This window comes from Macaca mulatta, chromosome 20, assembly GCF_049350105.2.
Source record: "Macaca mulatta isolate MMU2019108-1 chromosome 20, T2T-MMU8v2.0, whole genome shotgun sequence".
Classification (NCBI taxonomy): Eukaryota; Metazoa; Chordata; class Mammalia; order Primates; family Cercopithecidae; genus Macaca; species Macaca mulatta.
In genome coordinates, this window is record NC_133425.1 from 72,093,258 (window position 1) to 72,117,825 (window position 24,568).

At 37.7% G+C, this 24,568-nt stretch overlaps 1 long non-coding RNA gene across 1 annotated transcript in view; it reads left to right on the forward strand.

Annotated features, from left to right (window-relative positions):
• Positions 1-24,568, forward strand: part of LOC114674419 (uncharacterized) — a 162,972-nt gene that overhangs the window by 137,578 nt on the left and 826 nt on the right. Inside the window, exons 3-4 of the long non-coding RNA XR_013411577.1 lie at positions 15,971-16,143; positions 24,021-24,109. This is a non-coding gene — a long non-coding RNA (uncharacterized LOC114674419). The remainder of the gene's footprint in view (positions 1-15,970; positions 16,144-24,020; positions 24,110-24,568) is intronic.

The following is a 24,568-nucleotide window of genomic DNA, read 5'->3' on the forward strand; positions in this document are numbered from 1 at the left end:
TTCTAGATGACGAAGTCTATAATAAAAACAATCATTAGAAATTTATTTAAAAGAATATCTTTATAAACATGGCGGAAGGAAATATTTATTTGAAATCAGCAATTATTCTTACCAAACATTTCATTTAATTGAACACACTTTAAGAACCAAACACAGAGATAAATACTAATTTTTCTTCTCAGCCATAAAATATTAAGATAGAAATGATGTAAAAGCTAACTTAAAAGTTTGCTGCAGATTATGTATTTCAGGTCCCTAGTATTATTTTGGAGAATACGTTTCTTTAGAAATTCAGATATAATTAAAAGTGCACAATGATTGAGATATAATTAGAAGTGATAATAAAACAAACCAGCAAATGTCATTTCTCCAGAAGCATATCATGGCAACATGATCTAGATAGCTCAGCTGATGGATAGATAGGCTGGTCTTATTTCTTTTCTTCTACGGAAGAACAGAGCAGACTGTGCCCGGCTAAAGAACTATTGTTTAAATTTTCACATATTTTCTTTCTCTCTTTCATAGTACTGGATTTCCTAATATTCTTCTACCAATTCAAATCCTTACATAGTACTTTAAAACATTTGATATTCATAGTATAGCATTAATCTACAAAAATACGTTAACGCACCCATTAATACAGTCATATTTTTCTTGTTTGCTCTTTGTGATCACTTACAAATAAAACTTCATCATAAAATTATTGCCAGACTGTGCATTCATCTATGTTAGAAATAGTTCATTTCAATCACCCCATGTTCTTGGTCATGAACTAGAAAGATGGAAATATTGCCGATATATTACAGCTGAACCCATAATGGAGTCATGTGTAGATGTTAGTTATTTTACTACAATAACATGGGTTTATATGTATTTTCCAATTATTCTACACTTTTCCATTTTTACCAAATATATGATTGTACAGTTAATACTGTAAGTTTCACATTATAACTTTCGATTGAGTGATTTTATCATCAAAGTATGCAAGGCTTTATTTATGGGCCTACTCAGCTCTATTCAGCTGACCTGGCCTTGTCTTTTTATATGTTTTGCAGCCAGAAGGGCTCAGGAACTATTTGTACAATTCTTGTCTTCTTAAATATGATCACATCCTAAACCACAGGTTGTGTAACCTTCCCCAGAGGCAAAACCTGGACCCTACCACAGCCTGCATTGTGTCCAGCATCTCTCTCATGTTTTACAACTTTCCAGACCTCTATGCTACATCTTCAGAATCTCTTCAAATATTTTAACCTGTGTCAAATCTTTTTTTTTCTTTTTTCAACTCATCCATTTAGTTTCTGATTTCTGTGATATATTTCCAATACATTTTTCACTTCTAAGAAGTTCAATTTTTACCAAATATGCCTTATTTTTTAAGGAAATTGTGATTTCATAGAGCTTATAATATACATTTATAACTAAGTACACCTTCAAATAACACTATACTGCTTCATGGGTTGTGGAGATAACATACAAAAGATTATTCTCAATTCTGCCCTCCAATCCCCTATAACATTGTTGTCATTCATTTTGCTTATCCATATTAATCTATGAGATCAGTTAAGAATAAGATAAAATTTTATACTGCTTTCATAAATTCTTTCTCCAACGCTCTTCTTTTCTTCGTGTAGATGTGAGTTTCTTCCTCCTGAAATTTTTTTTTTTTGAGACAGAGTCTCGCTCTGCCGTCCAGGCTGGAGTGCAGTGGCGCGATCTGGGCTCACTGCAAGCTCCGCCTCCCGGGTTCACGCCATTCTCTTGCCTCAGCCTCCTGAGTAGCTGGGACTACAGGCGCCCGCCACCGCGCCCGGCTAATTTTTTGTATTTTTAGTAGAGACGGGGTTTCACTGTGGTCTCGATCTCCTGACCTTGTGATCTGCCCGCCTCGGCCTCCCAAGAAAAAAATTTTTTAATGTTATTTCGCATGGTACTTCTGCTGGCAATGCATTCTCTTGATTTTAGTTTGTCTGAGAAAGTCTTTATTTCTCATTCATGCTTAAAGGATAATTTTGTTGGATATAAAATTCTAGGTTGGTGTATTTTGTTGTTTTTCCTTTGAACACTAAACATACTAAACTCCTTTCTTCTTGCTTGCATGTTTTCTGATGAAAAGTCCACTATAATTATTGTCCTTGTTCCGCTGGAAGTAAGGCAATTTCTTCCTGACCATAGCTTGTTTTAGGATCTAATTTTGGTTTTGTGGTTTGCTGCAGTATGAATGTAATATACCTAGGTTTAGATTTAAGGTATTTATCCGGCTCAGTCTTCTTGAGCTTCCTGTATCTTGGTTCAGTGTGTCATTCAATTTGGAAATGTCTCAGCTATTCCATGATGTATTTCTTCTGTTCTCGTCTCTATTTCTGCTTCTGATGTTCCAATCTCTCATATATTACCCTCTTTGAAATTGTCCCACAGTTCTTGGATATTCTGTTTTAAGCATTTTTCCTCCTTTTGCTTATTAGTTTAACATGTTTATATTGATAAATATTCAAGCTTATTGATTCTTTTCTTGGCCATGCCTAGTCCAGTGAGGAGCCCATCAAAGTCATTTTTTATTTCCCTTACAGTGCTTTTATATTCTAGTATTTCCCTTTGATTCCTTCTTAGAGTTTCCATCTCTCTGTTTACATTATTTATCTATCCTTGCATGTTGTATATTTTTCATTAGAGTCCAATTTACAGTTCCAGAGGCTTCTTTTCTGGGTAACCTGGTCTTGTTGTTATTCTCTGTATTTGCTTTTGTCTTGAGATTTTGAGGTGACTTTATCCTGCCACCTCAGTTCTCACAAGTGTGCAACTCAATTTTTTCATATGTTTTCTTGTTGTAAAGACAGAAGTAACGATTTCTGAGCTTTATTACAGGTTAGATTTGTAATCATAACCTACTCTGCTGTATTTTTCTGATAATACTTTGTTCTTTTCTCATGTTTTGATCCACCCTTTAACATTCATAAATATTTTACTTCCAATAATTCCATGACCTATAGTTCTTAGGTTCTGATGCTGTTGGTAGGTTTTCTGGAAACTCTTGCTAATGTGTCTTTTTTTCCTCATGTGTCTTATAATTCTGAATTTTAAGCCCATCCTTGGTGGGTCTATCTTGGAAAATCAACAACTTGAATTGATGAAGTACCTCTTCTTTTGCAAATATGTTATTACCTTTGCAAGGTAGCAGGTGCAGTATCAACTGTAGACAACTTTAAATTTATTTATCAGTATGTGTTTTTCCTATTTGTAATAGTAGTGTGAATTCAAACCCATAAAGTATATGAGGGCATGCCTGTGCTTATAAATATTTAGGAGATTTCTTTTTCTGTCTTTAGCACAATCTGAAACATGCAGATTCACTTGTTTGCTCCTAAAATGCAAGGGTAATACTAGAAATATCTACTAGGATGTCTCCAAGCTTTTCAAATTCAACATGGCTAAATGTGAACTCTTTATCTTTTCCCTAAAGCCAACTTTTATTAGCATTTCAGGCATCAGGGATTGTCAGTGCTGCAACATTTCAGAGAAGAAAGATGCAATATTTAGGAAAAAATTTATTGAGGTTATGGGACTAATGTTTTAAGGTAAGGGCGTGTCTATGGGGATCTAAATGAGAAATGATATACTGAAGAGCAGGCTGATGGATACCAGTGAAACCTCCAAGGGGGAGTCACACATGGTGTGTTGCGGCCAGGGTGAGCGCAACTCTAAAAGAGAACAGTAAAAAGGAACAGTGCAAGACACATTTTTAAAAGTAGGCAGAAGCCCATTGTGTGGGGACATAAATGACTGAAGATTTATGGGCTTTATTTGATAGGTAAACCTATCAATCAAGTAACCTACACAAATCAGGGTTTAAGGAGATATGGATTATTTCATTAAATTTGACTAGAAAGGGCAATTAACTGAAGTGTAGAATAGAGGCCAGTGTGGACTTCCTATAATAATTTAGTAAAGTATAATATAGTGAGAACCTCAACAAATACCATCTAGTTACAATAAATCAACATAGTGAAGAGTTAGTTAATTAAACAGTGTGTTTGCTACAGTCATTTAAGACTATAGATTTTCAACCATCTAAGGGGATTCTTATCAGGCCCTGTATTGGCCTTATAAGCCACTTCTAGAAAAAAAGGACTTAAAAATTAATTGTCGCTATATATGTTTTTCAATTTTCTTCATCGCACAATGTCAGGATTTCATTGCGTAATCCTTTGAGTATAATTTCGGGGTCATGAGTTTCTAAGGTTGTTATTTGTTATGTTGGAATGTTTTCAGCAATGGAGAAAACCTGAGTTTTTAAAAAAATAATCACTCACCCCTGATTCCCTCTCCTAATCCACCCATCCCAAATCTGCACCTCTCCCTGGCTGTCTTCTTGGAGTATCTCAGACTAAAATTCTGGAGCTCATCTTGACACCCTTCTCGTTCACAAATCACGTTGCTTCATCCTGCAAATTCTGAAAGCTCTCTTCAAAACGTATCCATAATCCAAACATCTGTCTCCTGCATGTTTGTAGGAACCTGCTAACTAATGTACATGCTTCCACCTCTTCCATAAAAAAAAAAGTCTGTATTCCATGGAGCATCTAGAGCGAGGTTTTATTATTTATTCAGAACACATCATTTTATTTACTGAGTCAGACCACATCACACCCTGCTCATAACTCTCTGATGATTTCTCATCTCACTCAGAATAAAATTCAAAGTTCTAAAGCAACATGCCTGAAAGATGCTATGTGATGTGGCCAGAAAGCAGAATGTCTTGCTCCCTTAGGTCATTTAAGTCTCTTCAATGTCACTTCCTCAGAGGGACTGTCTCTTACCAGAGGATATAAAACCATACCACACCCTGCTGTCGCTCTGTTCCCAACTCTGTTTTAATGTGCTTTATTTTTATCCATCACACTAATCATAATGGTATTTCTACACATTTGTGGCATTTGATAGTTATCTATTAACAGCCTGTCTCCACAGAGCTTGCTGTCATTTCTAAAGCAGCCAGATCACTGCCAGGAACAAAGTAGGTGCTTTCTTAGTATTTTTTTGTTCATCAGCAGATATTTATTTCACAGTGTTTGAGGCTCAGGATAAAATGCTGAGTCAAATTTACATGTGTCCAATACATTATTAAACATAGAACAATAAAATGTGCATTGATTTTATAAAGAAGAGGGCTATAAACAGGGTCTCTGAGCTCCTATGGGGAACTATAAGTCACTTCTCTGAAGACTTGACATCTGTAGAGATGTGGGTGTGTGAAAGGTGTTTTTGGAGACAGGGCATTTCAGGTTGAGGATCAGCTTGTGCTAAGGCCCTCTGGCAGGAGCGAGAAAGGCCCAGTCACATAACTAAGAGAACTAAGAGAAGCCCAGTGTGTCTGTTGAGCATAGGAAGGTGGCAGACTGTGAGAGCAAGCCTGAAACTGTGGCTAAAACATGAAAGGCTGTCCATACCTTGATTAAAAGTATTCTTTATCCCTTCAGCAATTGAGCAGTTAGTGCAGTTTTAAATTAGGCGATCAAGTTTCTATCCTAAGAAGATAATTATGCTTCCAGTATGGGAAAGTCAGAGACTTTGAAGTAATTCAGAAGGTGGTAACATGAACTAGGTGCCTAATTACAGCTATAGAACTGTGGATATTTTCCTAGAGATGTTTGGAGGTCAAATTTGGGATGGCTTGGTGACTGATTAGACATGGGGCAAATAGGAAGATGTCGAGAACATATCCTAGATTAATGGCTTGCCCAAATGTAAGGAAAATGGTGTTATTCCCTGATTTGAGAGGAAAAGGAGGGTGAGAATATAGGAATTTGGACACACATTTTTCTCTCACATTGGCACTGATATTTAGACGCCGTATGATTGCTCCTGAGCAAACGCTGACCTCCAAATTATGAAAACTACATTGGTAAAAATAAGCTACTCATTTGAAGACTGTTCTCATATGCGTGAAGGCATGAAGGCACCTTAGCTGGGGCATAGTCCAGAAATGTTCTAGCAATAACTTTATGTCCCTTTGCCCTTTATTTTGACTTTGTTATGCTGCTAAGCCATGATTTACTCTCTCCTTGTTTTCAGGACAAGGTGGAAGAATTTGAATCTAAAGAATATTTTTAAAAGTATTTTTTTTCTCCAAACAATTTAAAGTTTGAAATATGCAATAAATAATACATAAATAATAAAGCAATATATCTTCCAGGAACCGTTCTGTATAAGAAACAAGTCCTAGCGATTATCTTCGTTGCCAATAACTAGAATCTTAAATCAGAGACAAAATATTTGTCATTGAAAATATTAATGTCAGTAAAAAAATTAGAGGTGATTCTTCTTTTAATTTTAGTAGAGGCTACCTCTGTGTTTTTAAGTAAATGAGAAAAATAAACTCAGCAGAAAATTTTATTGAATTAGAAATTGGTAGTTAAGTATGTTTGATTCTAATAATTGTTTTAGTTTTCCTCAACCATAAAAATATATGGCTGTAAGGCAACAGTTCAGGTTTGAAATATAAAATATTAAATCATTACTTAGATGCTTTGATTTAAGAAAACCAAAATATCTGAATAATTACATATATTTTCACTTTTTTATATAAATGGCTGCTACTGTATAAAAATAGCCATGATTATAAATATTATAAGAAACTGAATTCAGTGCATTAATTTTGCATTTTTGTTCAGAACGTAATATTGAAGGAAACAAAGTTTGAACACATTCTGTAGGAGATAAATAAAAATAATATAGAACCATGCATCTAGCCATTTCCCATTAGTGCAAAGTATTTTCTGACTTAGAAAACCATTCAAATTCCCACATGAAAGAAGAATCACAGGCAGCTTCCTTTGAAGTAGATCTGACTTGAACTATAATACCTAGAGCTGAAAAGCACATTGAAAAGGAATCTTACTTTTTGTGATTTGAAGGAAGACACCTCACTGATATTGAGCATGATCGGGCAATTAGAATGAAGTGGAATTCTATAAGGAGGAATTATTTAAAAATAGATTGGTTACCCTTGAACAGATATGAATAAATGATAATAAGTTTAAATAAAACATGAGATTATCATCTTCATGTTTGTATACCATTTATCTTGATATTCTGGAGACAATACATAAAACAAGATTATTAGAAAAATAGGGAGTAATCATTTCATTATTGAACACAATTTGTTTATAAGAAACTTCTTACTAATTTCCAGAGCTGGGCTCTTATGAATAAAGATTCTGTGAATACTTTATGTACATCCTTGTGTAGACACATGTTTTCATTTCCCATGAGTAAAGATGTAGGAGTCGAATTTCTGGATTATAGAAAAGGCGCATGCTTAACTCTTTAAGAAAATTTCGAGAAGGAGGTTAGACTAGAAGCTTAGCAAGATTCTGCAAGTGCTGACATTCTGTTGTGCAATGGTAATGCAGCAAAAATTAAAAGCTAAAGTACTGAACTTGAACTTAAACTAGGAATTCAGAGAATAGAAAGAATTATGTTTGCTTAAACAACAGAGGAGAAAATAATGAAAGATGTGTGACCAAGGATTTCAGGTGACTGGAAAATATTTAGTGTTCGGATTTATAACGAAGCCCAACTTTTATCCAGTAAGCCCCTTTTAGCTGGTAATCACTTTCTTTTTTTATTTTATGTGACAACAGTGATGCTAATCTAAGTCACTTTCAATCAAATTGATTGATGTTTCCATTAATTGGCTTACTGTTTATTATTAGGCTCAGGTATCATAGAAATGTAAAATGTGGGTTTCATTGCAGAATAAAACAAAGGTATTTTAACCCACAATTATTTTCAAGAGTAAAATTTTTAATATTTTCATGATATTTGATATGTTATAAATATTTAGTATTTTCCTTACTAATGAATGGTTTCTAGCACCAATATCGATCACTGCTAGCTGGAAAATGTGATGCTTTTTTTCAATGATTCGCAGATGCAGAGAGTTCTGGTTAAGCATTCTACTTGATTTACTGTGGCTGGCCCCAACAATTGTGTGAATCTCCACTTGCAATCAAGCAGCAGCATGTGGAAGGAGCTACCAAGTGTGGCAAATGATGTTTGCTACCAACAGCTGCTCATCATTTTCTTTGACAGATTCAGTTCCTGATTAGAGACTATAGCAACATTCCCCATCGTATTGAGCTGCGAATTCACAAATATAGCTGCCATTGGTCAAAATTTTAAGTGTCAAATAGCTATCTACTTTCAGACCTGGGGAAAAATGCACAAACTATAGTGATATTAATAAAAGAAACAGATACATTTTGTGGGTTTAGATCACATATTTCTATAGAACAGAGGGGTTCATGTGGTTGGAGAGATTTTATTTTTGCCCCTTTGCTTTCCTACAAGTAAAATGTCCCAGTAATTGAATATGTTTTGTCTATGCTAAGACCATTTCATTATCACGTGGATAGTTGAACTCAGACACTAAAAATTTTTTTGTGTCTAACTTTTTTGTGTCTAATATTTTCCTTCCAAATTTTTTTTTGTAAACAGTAAGAATCTTCTCTTGGTTATTGTTGAATTATTTTAAAAGAAATTTTCACCAATTATAACCATATTACAGTCCTAGTATTTTTTTTTAACTTTTTCTGCTAGGTTGGTCATTGTTGACTGAAGGGTACAATATTGGCCAGGTAGTGGGGAAAAAAGCAAGTGACAGAATAAAGCACGATGTTAATTAAATCTTAAATAAAAAGACTTGGTTCTGTTGATAGCTGTAGAATGATCTCTGTCTTCGTGGCAAATCATAAAACCAAGAATCATGGCTTTTCTATCAATCCAATGTGAGAACTCCATCAATTCATGTTGTTTCAGTTTCAGACTGTAGGTAAAATAAGTAAATGGAAAGGATCATCTGCAAGATTTCTTGCAAACATTAATAGCTGATACTGAAGTTAGCAAGAACACTACTGTCAGGGCAGAATCTTCAAGAAAAGACTCCTACACGAAGTAAGGTAAATGCACCTGATAGCAATAACGTAAGTATACCCTGAGAATGACCCTGCAGGGCAGAGGCACCTAAATATCTGCTCTGAGCTAGGGAATCCAGGAGTGGCCAGCCCTGAGATTCGTTCCTTGTCTATGAGAAACATCTGAGCCCCAGGGCCCTGCGTTAGAACACAGGGCCATACAGGGGATGGAGGCGCTGAGTTTTGGGGGTAAATGAAGGTTGCCAGGTGGAGGCTGTTATGGGGTGGGGGGAGCTAAGTGAAAACGCTATATAAACCGCATGCCCTTTTTAAGCACTTGCGGGTGTCTCTGCTCAGCCTGCGTCTACTCCGTTTTCTCTTCTGTTAAGTCCTACGTAAAACTCCGGTCTTTGCTAGCTCTGGGTTCCTTTTTTAGCCTCTTAAACTTGGTGTTACCCCCAGTGGAGTTGATAGGGGGTCGGTACAACACACTAGTAAAAGAAATATATAGGAAAAGGAAGTTAAAACTTAGGATGGCTAGATATATAAATGTAAAATCCTGAAAAAGGTTTGTCAGGTGTATACCAGAAATAATAGAATGTTTAAACGTTAAATTTTGACTTTTGTAATACAAATGAAGCTTGAGGCTCCGATGACTAAAGGGACCAGGGTAAAAGCAGGGAGTGTGAAGATTGCCTGAGTAAAATCCCGAATCGCCAACCCCCAGGGAAGACACAGGTTCCAATGTGTTAAGTGTCCAACCTCCGAAGCGTTATTCTTCTGTTGTCAGTTTTGATGTTATAGGTGGTGGTTCATTGTTTTCTGGTGTGGGAGATTACATATCCCTCTCCAATCTTTAATTCAAATATTCATGGAGCACGTCGGTACTGTCCTAGACGAGGAACAGTGTTCGAGATGATGAAACACTTGCCATGAGAAGCACCCTAAGCAAATATTGCATAAAAACTGAATCTGTAGATAAAATACTAGATTTCGATCGTATCGAGACAGGAAAATAAGCTCTGGAGGCAGGGAACTTAAGGCGAGTTAGTGCTGAGTTTCCAAAGCTGGATCAAAAGGAAAACCCCCGAAGAGCTCTGGGTCTCTACGCAAGGGGACCTAACGCCAGTTAACACCAAAACTTAAAGGAAACCCCATCTCCCCCTTGCCCGCTCAAACAGCGAAAAACCAAAGGTACTCTATCTACAACCCTACTGCTTCCACCACGTCTCAGATGGAAAGTGACCTGGATTGGCCACGGGCCACACATGGGCCATCCCTTCCTCTGCCTAGGGCACCAGTTCACCTCAAGCTCTTACGAGCCACAAAACAAACGCTTTATCTAGAAAAGGGGCAGTGGATAGGGATCTCAAGAGGCATACTTAAAATCCAGAAAACTTAGCAACCAGGCCCCTGGGCGGCTCGCCTGGGTCCACTCCCACCCTGTGGAGTGCTGTCTTGAATCCCTGCTTGACTGCTTCCTTCCCGTGCTTCATTCCTTGTTGCTTTGTGCGTGGTTTTTTTGAGATGGAGTTTCCACTCTGGCCCAGGCTGGAATGCAGTCGCGCAATCTCAGCTGACTGCAACGTCAGCCTCCCTGGTTCAAGTGATATTCCTGCCTCGGCACCCCAAAGTAGCTGAGACTATAGGCATGTGCCATTACGTTCTTCGTTCCAAACTCCAAGGACCCGGACAACTCGCTCAAGGCTTTCCTTCCCGTAACAGTCTGAGGAAAGTATTAATAGCTTACGTGTTTGTTGTATAGCAGCAAACATGTGGACAACACTGTTTACATGATTTAAACACCTTTCAAATGTTTGAAACAAGGCAAATCTGCTTAAATATTCGGAAAAATTACTGATCTTAACGCTAGTGAGTTCACATGGAATGGAATTCATCTGCTTAAGAAATCATTCTAAGAAACGTTGACTTGTTATCAGTGCAATGCCTAATTTTTGTAAGAGTCGCCTATTTGTAGTTTTTATGTAGACAAGATGGCACCAGAGCAATGCTTTAATGTTGATGTATAACATAGAACACCTGTGGGTAACAGATAACGCTAGTGAAACTAAGAGTTTTGAAGTTTTACATTCTGTGTTTTTTGTTTCCCCATCCTTACATTAAATTGATATTTTTACCCAACTTCGGGAAATGTCAGCTTTTGTAATTCTTGTAATAGTTGACTGAATAGGAAATAAAAAGTGCATTTTCTTTCCATGTTTCTAGCAGTAGATAAGTACTATGGGATCACTTTAGGATGAATATACAAAACCAAATGGACTAGCTTGGGGGAAAAAGTATTAAGATGCTCAATTGAAATCACCTGATAAATACAATGAAACAACAAAACAGATACTTTGTAAACACTTTATATTAAATAAGTTGATAGATTTCTAAGCCTTAAGGCTAACATCTAAGGAACTACAAATGTGTATGAAATTAAAAGCATGTCAAACTTGATTGCTTTTAGGACAGTTATCAAAAGATCACTGTACATTGAAGTCATTTGTTTTAAATCTCAGTTGACAAGTAATTGAGAAGCCAAAATTAAACCAAATGTAGTCAATTTGATCATTCATCTCCCTCACAAAGCCTGTCATCTGGGATTGACCAATATCAATGTGTATCACTTGATTTTTCATTCAGATGTGCTGAATTTACCTTCAGCGTCTCTTATTCTTGCCCGAAGCTTCTCAAATTCAGAAAGTTCAAGTGACGTAGATCTTGCTATGGTGTTTTGGGCTTTTTTGTGTTAGGTTTAGGGGATATATGTTAGGTACAGGTTGTTGCATGGATAAACATTGCGTCACTGGGGTTTGGGGTACAAATTATTCTGTCAGGTAATAAGCATGTAGTATATCTCATAGGTAGCTTTTTAATCCTCACCCTCCCACCCTCCGCTTTCAAGTAACTCCCAGTAATCATTGTTCCCATCCTTGCGTTCATGTGTACTCAATGTTTAGCTTCCACTTACAGGTGAGAACATATGCAGTATTTGGTTTTCTGTTCCTGCATTAACTTTCTAACCTCACCAACGCTTCATTAAGTACGTTGTTGCTATTTTGCACTCACTGCAAGTGACAACTTTGGAAATTGTGTTTTTTTGTTTTTCCTCCCTGCTATCTAACCACAGGTCACCATTTTTCAGGAATGATAAAATTTTGTTAACCCCTTTTCCAGGTTTTATTAACCAAGTCTTGCCAGTTTTTTTTTTTTTTTCCTCCAGCTCTGGCTAACATTTTCCTTACTTTTCACCTACCTCTCAATACCACATGTCTTAGGTTTTTTTCTATGGCAGCATCACACATCCCCATCAAAAGTTAGCATTTTGAAGCAACAATGCTTTGTTGGTTTACTAACTCTGAGCCAGTTGGGTGGTTCTCTGGTCTCTGCTGGATTACACTCACCTGTTTACAGTGACTCCAGGTCAAGTAGGCAGCGCTCCTTCTCGGCTTTGGCTACAGGCTATATAATGCTGCTCTGAATTCAACAGGGCTAGCTCGGGCTCTTTGGGGGGACAGAGGGGTTCTGAGTCTATAAAAGCATTTTCTGTGACTTGTTAGTCCTAGCAAGTCATAAAACTAGCCCAGATTCAAGCAATGGGTAAATAATTGCCCCTTCTCAAGGGGGAGGAGCTGCAAAATTGCATTGAAAAAGGATATAAAGGGGGATTTTACAGCTGCTTTTTCAGTCTACACAGCAGGAGTGTTTCCATTTATTTACCGAACACAAGTATGTATGTGTGTGTGTGTGTGTGTGTGTGTGTATATATGAAGTCTTAGGAAGTCAACTGTGAGCATGACAGACAAAACAACTTTTCTTGGAGACCACGTTCTAGTAGGGGGAGCTAGACCATAAACAAGGATAACCAATAAGAATCAGAATAACTGCTGTGAATAAATTAAAAACGCAGTAAGATTAGAAGGATGCCCTTATAGAGCTTGTTTGTGAGCTGAAAGCTGAAATAACGTGAACTAGCCAGATTCAAAAGCCCTAATCAGGTGCAAAGCTTGCCATCATAGTGCTGCAGGAAGGCTAAATAGGCTAGGCTGTACCACATAACCAAAAGAGTTCAGGTCAAACATTTTTTCCCCAAGATTTCCAACATTTCTGAGTTGTTATAGGAGCAAATATGTCACAAAGAGCCTGTATTTGACCCTATACTAGGAAAGATCCTTCTTGAATAATCAAATGCACAGTGTTGGCAAGTGTTACATAATTGCTAAGTGTGAATTAAACTAATTATATTTAGTTCACTCTATGTATAGAATGTATGATGATTTTCATACTTTCTGCAAAAGAATGAGTGAAAACTTTGACTAATTCCATCTGCAGGAGTGAGGTGATTAACTGCTGTTTCAAGTTTTTTAGCATTTCCTTAAGGCATACCTCCTATAAAATTATCCTAAACAATCCTAAATCATAGAAGTAGTTTCCCATGGCAATCTTTATAGTTGATTATAATAAAATTAACACCAAAAAAGAGCAAACTTCCTGAGGTTTTTAATGCGCAGTAAGCAAACCAGCATCCAAATTTCTTCAGCCAGGTGGGTACCATGTGGCTGCCTTTAATAAATCTGTGGTTTCTGTTACATAATTCTCATTTCTACTCCCTCAGGTCCCTTTGGTAAGCTCTTACCCTCTGTTTTCTAGCTGAAATCATACCAATGCTAGGGAAATACCACTTTTGCCTTTTTTCTGAACAATGAAAGTTTTCCCATGAAAAACGATATCAAATAAGCTGAAGGCTTGTATTTTAAATATCTACAAATGTTTGTCTTTCGGGTTTAAAACTATTTGGGAATATAGAGACAAATATTGTCACGAGTGCTCTACTTACACCAGTTTCTCAGGAAACTTGAAAGAGATGAACTTTTAAAAGTTAGTAAAAGTTTTAAAACTGAAGTTGACTCCTTGTACCCAAACATATTAGACAAGCCAGCAAACACAAGAGGGCTTGTCTCCCTTGACACCTAACCCCATGGGTATAATTTCCTTTAATATGGAAACTTGAACTCGGTATGTATTTTGGATTTGGGTACACTTTTTTTTTTTCTGTGTTCCTGAAAATACTATTTATGAACTTAGCTCATTAGTTCTCCACCTTGGCTGATATTAATCACCTGGGCAGCCCAGACATTGCTATGCAGAAATCTTACCTCATCTGATTTAATTGGTATAAGCTGAGGCCATTGGTAAGTTTTAAAATGCCTGGATGTTTTTCAGACCAACTAGAGAATTAGTCAGTCAATAAATTCTACTTTAAATTGCATTTAATATCTTAATGTCATAAATATTTCTGAATGTACTGACACATCTTGAATCAACATTTCATTCATTGTTGTGTGCCCACATCTTTTAATAATGGGTTATTAACAAGTCAGGGTATGTTGAACTAAGCAACCACATGACAAAAATATAAAGGCATTGTATGCTAGGATGTGCTTTGCACACAAATTGCTTCAACTAATCATTTTAAGAGTGTAATTAAGCAGCCTGGGGGAAAAGATAGCTTCAGGTTCTGTTGTAGCATCTTCAGGCCTTAATTTCTTTAGTTTGGAAAAATCTGAATAAATGTGTGCCCCTTTGGGTAATTGGCCAAATCGGTGACATTTTATTCAGCATCTTTGAGTTCTAAATATTAAATGTTACAACTAAAGGACATCCTATGCAAATCAGGATAACTTTTTTGAATCTTCCATCTAGATCGTAAACAAGAAGTCACTTGTTTTCTATGTAGGCTAATGACATTTTTCATCAGTTAGAAAAAGGTATGTACATATTGCATACATGTGCATATACACCAATGATAGCTCATTTTATATTGACCTCCTATGTTGGGTACCCCTAAGATGTGTCCACTGAAAAGCTCATAATACAGTGCCTCCAATCCATGTCAGTGATTGCAAGGTGAACAATTCTTATGTGCCACAAAGAAAAAGAAGCTTCTGATTTTACAGTACAGTGATCATTGCTAAAAAGTACTTAGAATTAGGGAAAATGTTAAAATGTATCGAACACTTGGTATGCAACAGACATTGTCAAATCCTAAAATCCTAAAATTCACAACATCACATGCATTATTCCTAATCTACATATGGGGAGAATTGGGTTTAGGAAAGTTGATTCACTTCCCAAAGGTCACAGAACCGTGAGATAGTAAGATTCAGGATCTCCTCTTTTAACGACAGCGCTCTACTAAAGATCTAGTCTAAAAGTAACAAACTTTATTTTCAAAATAACATGTACAAAATTTTGTGTAGGGTTTCATGGTACCCCAAAAGAATGCTTGGACTGAGTGAGTTCTTAGCGTTCTGGAGCAGATAAGATTTTAAGTACCTAAAGAGAATTTGCCTGAACATCATGCTAATGTATAGTGTTTGCCAATTTGTGTGGGTAATGGAATTACATAAAGAATCTGAGGATTTTTAGAGTAAAAAGAATAAGTGATTTAGCCTAGCTCTTGAAATGAGGAACTTGGAACCTAGGGAGGTCAATGCACTTATTGAAAGTCAGAGTAGCAATTCAGGGCAGAAGACAGTACAGTGCTGATTTCTCAGGACCTGCTTTTGACAATGCCATTATTTAAAGTGCAAATTATAAATTCTATATATGTGGTAACTCAGTAAAAGGCAGCGAGGCAGTCATTACTGGCATTTTTATTCTAGAAAGATTGTCACTGGCATTGTGACACATATTAGGAGGCAGACAAATATCATCAGATTGCTTTCTCCTATGCTTCTTGAGTGAGAAATTTTGACACCCAAGACCACATTTGACAATACCTAGAGACATTTGTGATTGTTAGAATTGGAGGGAGGTGCTACTGGCATCTAGTGGATAGAAGATAGGGATACAGGTAACACAACCTACAGTCAATGGAACAGCCTCCTTCCCCCTACATACACACACCACAAATATCTGGCTCAAATGTTAGTAGTTCTGAGGATGGGAAATCCTTCACTGCTCCAATACCACAGCGTTAAGGTCTGAACTATGGCAGCTGCAGTGAGCCTGAGTTCAAGTTTCATTCATTCACTAAACATTCATTGTAGATGTCTCCTTTCATATGACCTGCCCCTGGACGAAAGGTTGAAGATATGGACAAGGAAGCCCTATCCTCATCTGGCCCACGGCATAGTTGAAGACATTGAGTACTGAGCTAATCCAATACACTATTAAGAGGATTTTCATGGTGGAAACTTGCAGTAATGGGAACACGTGGATGGTGAGTTTTCTACAAGAAGCTTGTATTCTGTCACGGAGGAAGGCATTAAACTTTGTTACTTAATGATAGTTGATCTATGTGTAATGATTCTGCCTACCACATATATGGTACTACAACAGCAAACAATGGGATTGCATGTAACTTTGTGGTTTACGTCATTTCCATTGAGGAAGTAACACTTAAGGCCCAATTTTAAGACAAATAAGTGTCCTCTAATTTCATGGAACGTCACGTGCTAAAACACTGAGTTTAGAAGTAGGTAAGAAAAGGCTTGTAACCAGAACATAGAGAAAGTTGTGGGTGGGAAAGAGATGTTGGTATGGGCAGGGTCTTTCAGAGATTTCGGACCAATCGTTGTTAATCCATCCCTGCAAATAAATCCCCTGGAAGTACTGGTCCGTAGTACAATAGTATCCATGGGTCCTAGTGGAAATCGCTCGTGAAATAAAAATGAAAGCAATGCTAAACGCAGCTCTGCTTTCTGAATTTTACAGGGATATGATTAGAGTTTGAGATTCATTTACCTTCTCTTCAGTAAGATACCCCATCTCCTGACTCGCGTATTCGGGTATATTAATTTCTCACCACCTTTTTAGACTAAATGCAATGGCTGAGTTTACTTGTTGGTTACTGTGCTCACTACCTGGCTGACGGGATCATTCATCTCTCAGACTTCATCACAACATGTCCATGTAACAGACCTGCACATTTACTCCCTGAATATAAAAATTAAATTAATAAACACAGTATCATCATGACGACTAAAACAGATGCAAAAAGGAGAATCCCAGAGTTGTTCAGGCTACTTTCCAAGAAGCGATGGACACTTGCTGCACTCACCGCTGCCAAAAGAGAGAAACTTAAGTTCTCTGTCAGTGTTCCTAACTCAGCTGTGCCTCCTGACCTGCTTTACTTGCTCCTCAGGGCTCCTTAAAGAAGGCAGAAGGGAGCTCCACCCTCCAGACAGAGTCACTGTCCTAAACCACCAGTGTATGTGGCCACATTAATGCCCTGAAACCCCATGTCTTAGAAACTCGAAAAACTTTTAAAAGTCAACAGAAGGAAAACTCGGAATGTGGCATTTCGATGAATTGTGGCCTTTTCAAAAGACATTGTAAATTGCAAATAAAGCTTTGCAGCTTCAGAGATACCAGCTGAAAGATCAGTGTGGGTTTGGGTTTTTTTTTTTTTTTTTTTTGGTCAACTTTATTTTCTTAATGAAAATTGTTTTGTGGAGCAATGGTGTCCCTCCAATTTCGTGGTATTTATATGAAAGATCATGCCTTTCCCGGGGGTAGTAATTTAAATGGCTGGAAAAAATTGTGATAGGGAATTAGTGGTACACAAAGAAAATAGCTGTGTCTTTCAAAGTATATTTGTAACATGTAATACAGCCACTGTGTGACAAAATGGATGAATTAGTGTAGTGGTTAAAATATTTAATGCACAATTTACGTGTGACATGATTAAACAGTGAATTAACAATTTGTATGTAGAAGCAAAATGGCTAAAGGAAATCTAAACGTGGTTTTGAATCGATTCAGCTTCTCACTTGCCCTTTGCCCAGGTAAGTTTGTGGGAAAGTTGAATTTAATTGCTAATAGTATCTACCTAGTTGTTACTAGAACAGTGAATATTGTTGGAGAAATGATGTATATAAAATAGAAATCAATACACTATGACAATTGTCAAGTAGATAGTGCCTTTAGGAGGGACATTGTTTTCTGAAAGAATAGTGTTCCTATTTTGGGTAACTCTTGATAACAAGATAAAGTCCAAACATCTCATGTATTTTAATACTTATTATTTTCCTTGATAATATTCTTTGAAATCCAGTGCAAGTGAAAAGGCAGACCTCTAAATATTAGGATGTAGACAGATTGAACACAGCTTCACAGTGAAATTGTTTGTCTCTAGCATGTTGAGGATTTGAAGTCATTTGAATACTGAACTGATGTATTTAAAAATACTCAACCACATCAGTGTTTTTTTTAAAAGGGCACTTAACTCACAAACTTCTATAATGACAAACACGACAAAAACAAAAGTGTTTGCGTTTTAGTTTTAAGGGAGCTGTACTTTGTGATAGTTGAGTGAATGTCTCCAGATTTCCCAGAGGAACTAAAAATAGTAGCTTGTCATATCATTTGCCATTTTAATGTTATTAAAAACATTGATAGTTGATGACTTTATTTTCAAAGAAAACTATATTGGTAAATACGGAAAACTTGAATATTTTTCTAGGTTATAAATTTGCTTTGAATTTGCTTATATTTGGGGTATGTATTCTAAGGTAACTAAATTTCCCCTGTCAAATTGAACCATTATGGTTCCTGGTTTACAATGGAAGTCGAGTTGACCTGCTATTTAAAATGTAAAACAAAGTGTCAAACTGCCAAAGACATCTTTAACATACTGGACAAGAAAGTGAGTAATTGAAGTTGGGCAGAGCAAGCAATTCTGTGATTCATCAAATCACTAAATTCCCCTACTATTTTGAAGATTTGCAAACAAAATCCGTGATGATCAAGATTTCCTTCTTGTAGATTATGCATGTAAGACCACATCTCTTTCTTCAGGATAATTACTGTATTGACATTTAAATCATCTGTTTAAAAGCATAAGCTAGTGCCACGAGTTAATTCAAAAAAGTACAAGTTGACTGTTTACTATATGGCTCACAGTGTACTAAGTGCTGGGGATATATTGGGGACCAAAACGGTCATTGCCCTCAGGGCATGCGGTCTTCTAATGTGTGTGAGCCGACACTCATGATTCGAACGTCAGGTTTATCAGGAAGTGAGTGGGTCAGAGCTGGACACAGAAAAGCTGTTAGGAGCTAAACAATTCATGGCTCAAGGAAAAAGGGGATTTAGACTGTGAACAGAAAAACACCATACTGTTACAAAACGGCAAACCAAGGCAACATAACAGCTAAACAATGTGCCCTTGGAACAAAGTCAGTGTGTTTGTTTCCACTTGGCACCTGCTGCTTCAAAAGATCCCTGCAGGCCTCCAAAAGTGGAGGGAAGTACTAGAGTGTCAAGTGGAATGAAATTACAAAGTTACAACCCACTTCTCAAAGATGCACTACCAGAACCCCAACAATTCAAAAACTGAACTGGATGCTGTGTGATCCAGCTCAGTCCAGGCAATCTGGTTTTGACATGTCAGGAGGTATTTTGATCATGTGGAGGCCACCCACAGGGGAGGGGTTACTCAAATGGATTTCTGATAAGAGTTATGCTCAGCAGAGTGGCTTTGGAGGAGGTAAACTGGACCAGTCTGTATCCTAAACCCACAGGCATCCCCAGAGACCCACTTACCCTTTCCTTCTTCAACCTGAGTAGCTCCTCTTTGGCTTATACAAGAGATGGAGGTGCCCTTTCTACTTTAAAAGTGTGAAGCCCAAAGGATGAGAATAGTTTGCTATATACTAAATGATTAAGTAATTAGCTAACTACATATAGGAAACAAATGAAGTCATCCTAGCTCTTGGGTGGCTGCTGCCATTGCCCTCTTTACTGAAGACACTAGCTCCATCACTTGCTTGATGACTGCACTTAAGCTGTCTAACCCATTTAAGCCTCAGTGACCTCTATAGAATGGGGGTAATAATGGTAGCTTTCTCCTAGGATGTTTGAAAGAATTAACTGAGTAATTATATAAATTGCTTACAACAAAGCCATAGCACATGGTAAGCACCCGATCAGTGTCATGGTTTCCCTGTTACCAAAGGCATCTGCTGCATCAAGGAAAAACTGGGATTGTTAAAAGATGAGGAAGAACCAGCATTAGTATTCTGCTTTTGTCTTTGAGCTAAAAGTTTTAAGTTCAGTGATGAAATAGCTTTGACAGATGAATAGACTTGGGCAATAAGAGGATATGCTAAATTCCAAACCTTGCTTTTGGACTTCAAGACCTCCTAAGCCAGGATGATTCAGAGAATGGGATTTCACCATAAGTGATACTATAGGTTGGGCAGGTTGTATGAGATGGCTCGATCATCCAGAAAGAGAAAGATTGCTGTTGAAAAGGTAGGAGTCCAAGGAACTGGTAGTGGCGTATCAAGGTTCAGTGCCAGGAGCTGGACCTAGAGAGAGGACCCAGTGCATGCCATGCCCATGTGACTTACTCAAAGGGGAATGTGAGCAACAAACTGTATCAGAACCCTCCAATGAGGGTACCACCTTCATACCAATTTCCTGATGGCATGAAAGCCATACAAAGCAAGGTGGGAAGATGGTGTCCTAGGAAAGGTTTTTGAAATAATGCCCTGATAGGGTTTGGCTCTGTGTCCCCACCCAAATCTCATGTCAAATCATCCCCACATATCAGGGGAGAGACCTGGGGGGAGGTGATTGGATTATGAGGGTAGATTTTCCCCCTTGCTATTCTCGAGAGAGTTCTTAAAAGATCTGGTTTAATTGTGGTAGTTTCCGTTCACTGTCTCTTGCCTGCCACCATGTATGATGTGTCTTGCTTCCCCTTCGCCTTGTGCCATGATTGTAAGTTGCCTGAGGCCTCCTTGGCCGTGTTGAGTCAATTTAAACCTCCTTTCTTTATAAATTACCCAGTCTCAGGTAGTCTTTATAGCAGTATGAAAACAGACTAATACACCCCCACAGATGGCACTGTCGGTTATAATACCTGGAGTTTCCATGTGCTTTGAGCAGGAGAATACCAAGCTGTACACACAGCTTGATGACCTGTAGTAGGCCTCAGTAGGACGGGGGACTGCAGAGAAAGGGGGAGCTTTTCACTGGAGGCAAATGACTAGAAACAAGTAGAAGTGACTGCCAGACAGTTGGCCCTCCTGCTCAGTCGGAGGCATGATCAGTCAGTCTAAGGCTGACCCCATAGCAGGTACCCCTAAAATTTAACCAAATCATTCACATGTTGTGGCTCTGTCACTCAGGGTGAAGTGTAGTGGTGTGATCATGGCTCGGTGCAGCCCTGAACTCTAAGCTCAAGGGATCTTCCCACTTCAGCCTCCCAAAGCTCTGGGATAACAGGCCAGATCACTCACTTTAGAGAGGAGACTAGAGGGACCAGAGAATGACTTCACACACATCATTAAGATTTGCTGGTGACTTTTCTTCACCCAGCAATCCTCTTGAGAGTAAGGGGAAAGAAAAGAAAGACTATAGAGAAACAGCCAGGAAAGGAGGGTTTCAACTTTACCGGCCCTTTCTCCCAATGAACCAGAGTTAAACAGGAAAGATGACTTTTGACCTGGAAGAGACGGTTGCCTTGAAATGGTTCATCTATAGTCATGTTGTGGGCTCCTGTCTCCATGCCATGAGTTGCTACTATTGGTCTCCAGAGCAAGTTACAGAAAATATTTTTCAAAATATTTTTGAAAACTGCTTTTGTGTTGACCATTTTGATTACAGCAGGATTGAAATCGGAACCCTCTATAAAACATGCACACAGGCGGCTGAGGCAGGAGCATGGTTTGAACTCGGCAGGCAGAGGTTGCAGCGAGCCAAGGTTGTGTAACTGCACTCCAGCCTGGGTAACAGAGGGGAGAGAGCCTTTCAAAAAACAAGTGGCGCAGTGGGGGGAAAAAGGAACTCGCAGTTTTGCATTGTTTAGCCCTTACTATCGGAGTCACCACCATCTCCCTGCATTGCAGGTCCCTGTCTGGAGTCCCTGTGTGTACAGCTCGCTCTGCAATTGGAAGTTTCTACAAACCTAACACTCAGTCCTTCATAAAGCCAAATTATCCTTGAAGGAGAATTCTAGTTTTGTCTCATTTTGCCACCTACGGGGTGACTAATAGTAAAACCTGACAGTGAGTCAGGAACCATTCCTTGTGGTTTGAGTCATTAGTCATTTATGACAAACGTACTGTACCTCTTGAGTAACTTCTCCTTGAGGGGGGGAGGGTTAGGATGAGTGTCATAGAACATTTAGAATTAGAATCTTAGAGAGCTTCTAGTCTAATCTTACACATAAACTGAGGCCTAGGGGAACTATTGACTTTGAGGGGGATATGAGATTGTGAATGGCACAGCAGAGCCTCAAATAAGTTCTCCTGATTGTAACCCAGAGCCCTAAGGTACACACTTTAAGGCACATCATTGGAAGTGGCCTAAAAATGCACAAGCTTTCAAAACCACAGATTGGGTCGAGAATTCCATTTATAAACATCTGTTACTGCAGGCGTTACCTGAGAAAATCATGCACAGGTCAACTACAGAAAATATTTTGACCAGAGTTAGTCACGTCTTTTGTGTGCTTGCTTTCCTGAGGGAACAACCACTAGCTATCAAGAATTTGAGTAAAGAGTTTACTCAATTTGGGACCCTGGTGAAAATGAGAGAAAAATGTATCTGGTTTAGGATTTTGTTTGGAAGAGGGAAAGAGATTAGATTCATAGGTTCACAAAAGCAAACTTCATTGCAGCAGAAAAAATGCTTCCAGTTAAGAATTTCTAGGTTTATTGGAGTTTGGTGAAAGTAGATGCTATTGATGTAAGAGGTTAATGTCTGTCACAGTCTAGGTATTTTGCAATGACTTTCTTCACAGCATGTTCATTTTAAGAGTAAGGAGGTCCTTACGGTTCATGAAAGTTTAATGAGGATTACAATAGCCCCCCAGATACTTAAAACAGTCATTTAAATAACCGTAGCCTCTGTTTATCATGAGAGGGAACTTGCCAATTTCGGGTATTAAAAGCATTCTTTGAAAAACTTTTAGTTTCCAGAGGCTTTTTCAGTTCTCTCCTACATACTGCAATTTATAAATTGCAGAGTATGTGTTGCTATGGAAATAGCCTCTGGTCTGTTACTCAGACACATAAAATAATCCTTGGGTTCTGTTTTGTGTCTATACATACATATATATTCCACATGTAAATAAGATTATGCAATATTCCTCTTTCCGTGTCTGGCTTATTTCATTTAGCATAATGTCCTCCAAGTCTATTCGTGTTGTAACAGATGGCAGGGTTTCCTCCGTTTTTAAGGCTGAATAACCCATTATGTATATCTCATTTTATTAATTTGTCAATTGAGGGACTTTAGGTTGTTTTTATGTCTTGGCTATTGTGAATAGTGCTGTGATGAACATGAGAGTACAGGTATCTTTGAGGCTGTGATTTTTATCTCCTTTGGGTATTACTCAGGAGATGGATTATTGGGTCACATGGTAGTTTTGTTTTTAAATGTCTTTAGGGATCTCAATATTTTCCATAATGGTTGTACTAATCTAAATTTCCACCAACAGTATATATGTGACCTTTTTTCCTCCACATCCTTGCCAATACTTACTTTCTTTTTGATAATAGCCATCCTTAAGAGTGTGAAGTAGTATCTCATAGTAGTTTTAATTTGCACTTGTGATTAATGTCGAACACATCTTCATATGTGTTGGCCCTTTTAACCTCTTTGGAGAAATGTCTGTCGGGTCCTTTGTTACATTTTTAAAAATTTTAGATTTAAGGGGTACACATGCTTTATTACATGGGTATTACTTGCATAATGGTAGGGGTTGGGTTTCTAGTGTACCCATCACACAAATGTTGAATACTGTACCCAGTTGGTAAGTGTTCAACCCTCATTCAATACCTTTAAAAGTCCTCATACTGTATTCTTTATGTATACCACTTGTTTAGCTCCCACTTGATGTAATCTTTTGATTCTTCTGGGGTTGGTGTTCACTTAGGATAATGACCTCCATCTCCATCCATGTTGCTGCAAAGGGCAGGACTTCGTACTTTTTTTTATGGCCACAATATTTCATGATGTATATATACCACATATTCTTTATCCAATCAAGTGTTGATGGATACTTAGGTTGGTTCTATGACTTTGCTGTTGTAAGTAGTCTTTGCCCATTTGTTGATTGGGTTGTTTTTCTGTTATTTATAGGAGTTCTTCATAAATTTTGGATAAGGATATCGGATGTGATTTGCAACTTCTCAGTCTGTAGGTTGCCCTTCCAAAAACTAGTTGGTTGTGTAAGTTTGAATTTATTTCTGGGCCTTCTATTCTGTTCCATTGATCAATTTTTGAATATTTATGCCAATACCATATGATTTTGATTACTATCAAACCTCAATATAATTGTAAATCAGGAAGTATGATGTGTCTAACTTGTTGTGCTTTCTCAGTATTGCCTCAGATACTCGGAGCTTTTTGTTGTTTCATACAAATCTTAGGATTGTTTTTTCTTGTGAAGAATCCAGTTGGAGTTTTGATAGTTTGTGTTAAAGCTGTATATTGCTCTGGGGCGAATGGACATGTTTACAATATTCTCTTCCATGAACATGGAATATACTTTCATTTACATCTTCAATTTTTTTCATTAATGTTTGATTTCAAATTTCATCTAATTTGTATTGCAGATTTTTGTTAAGTAGATTTTAGCTGCTCTTATCACACACAGTGTGAGGCGACAGGTATGTTAATCGCTTCAT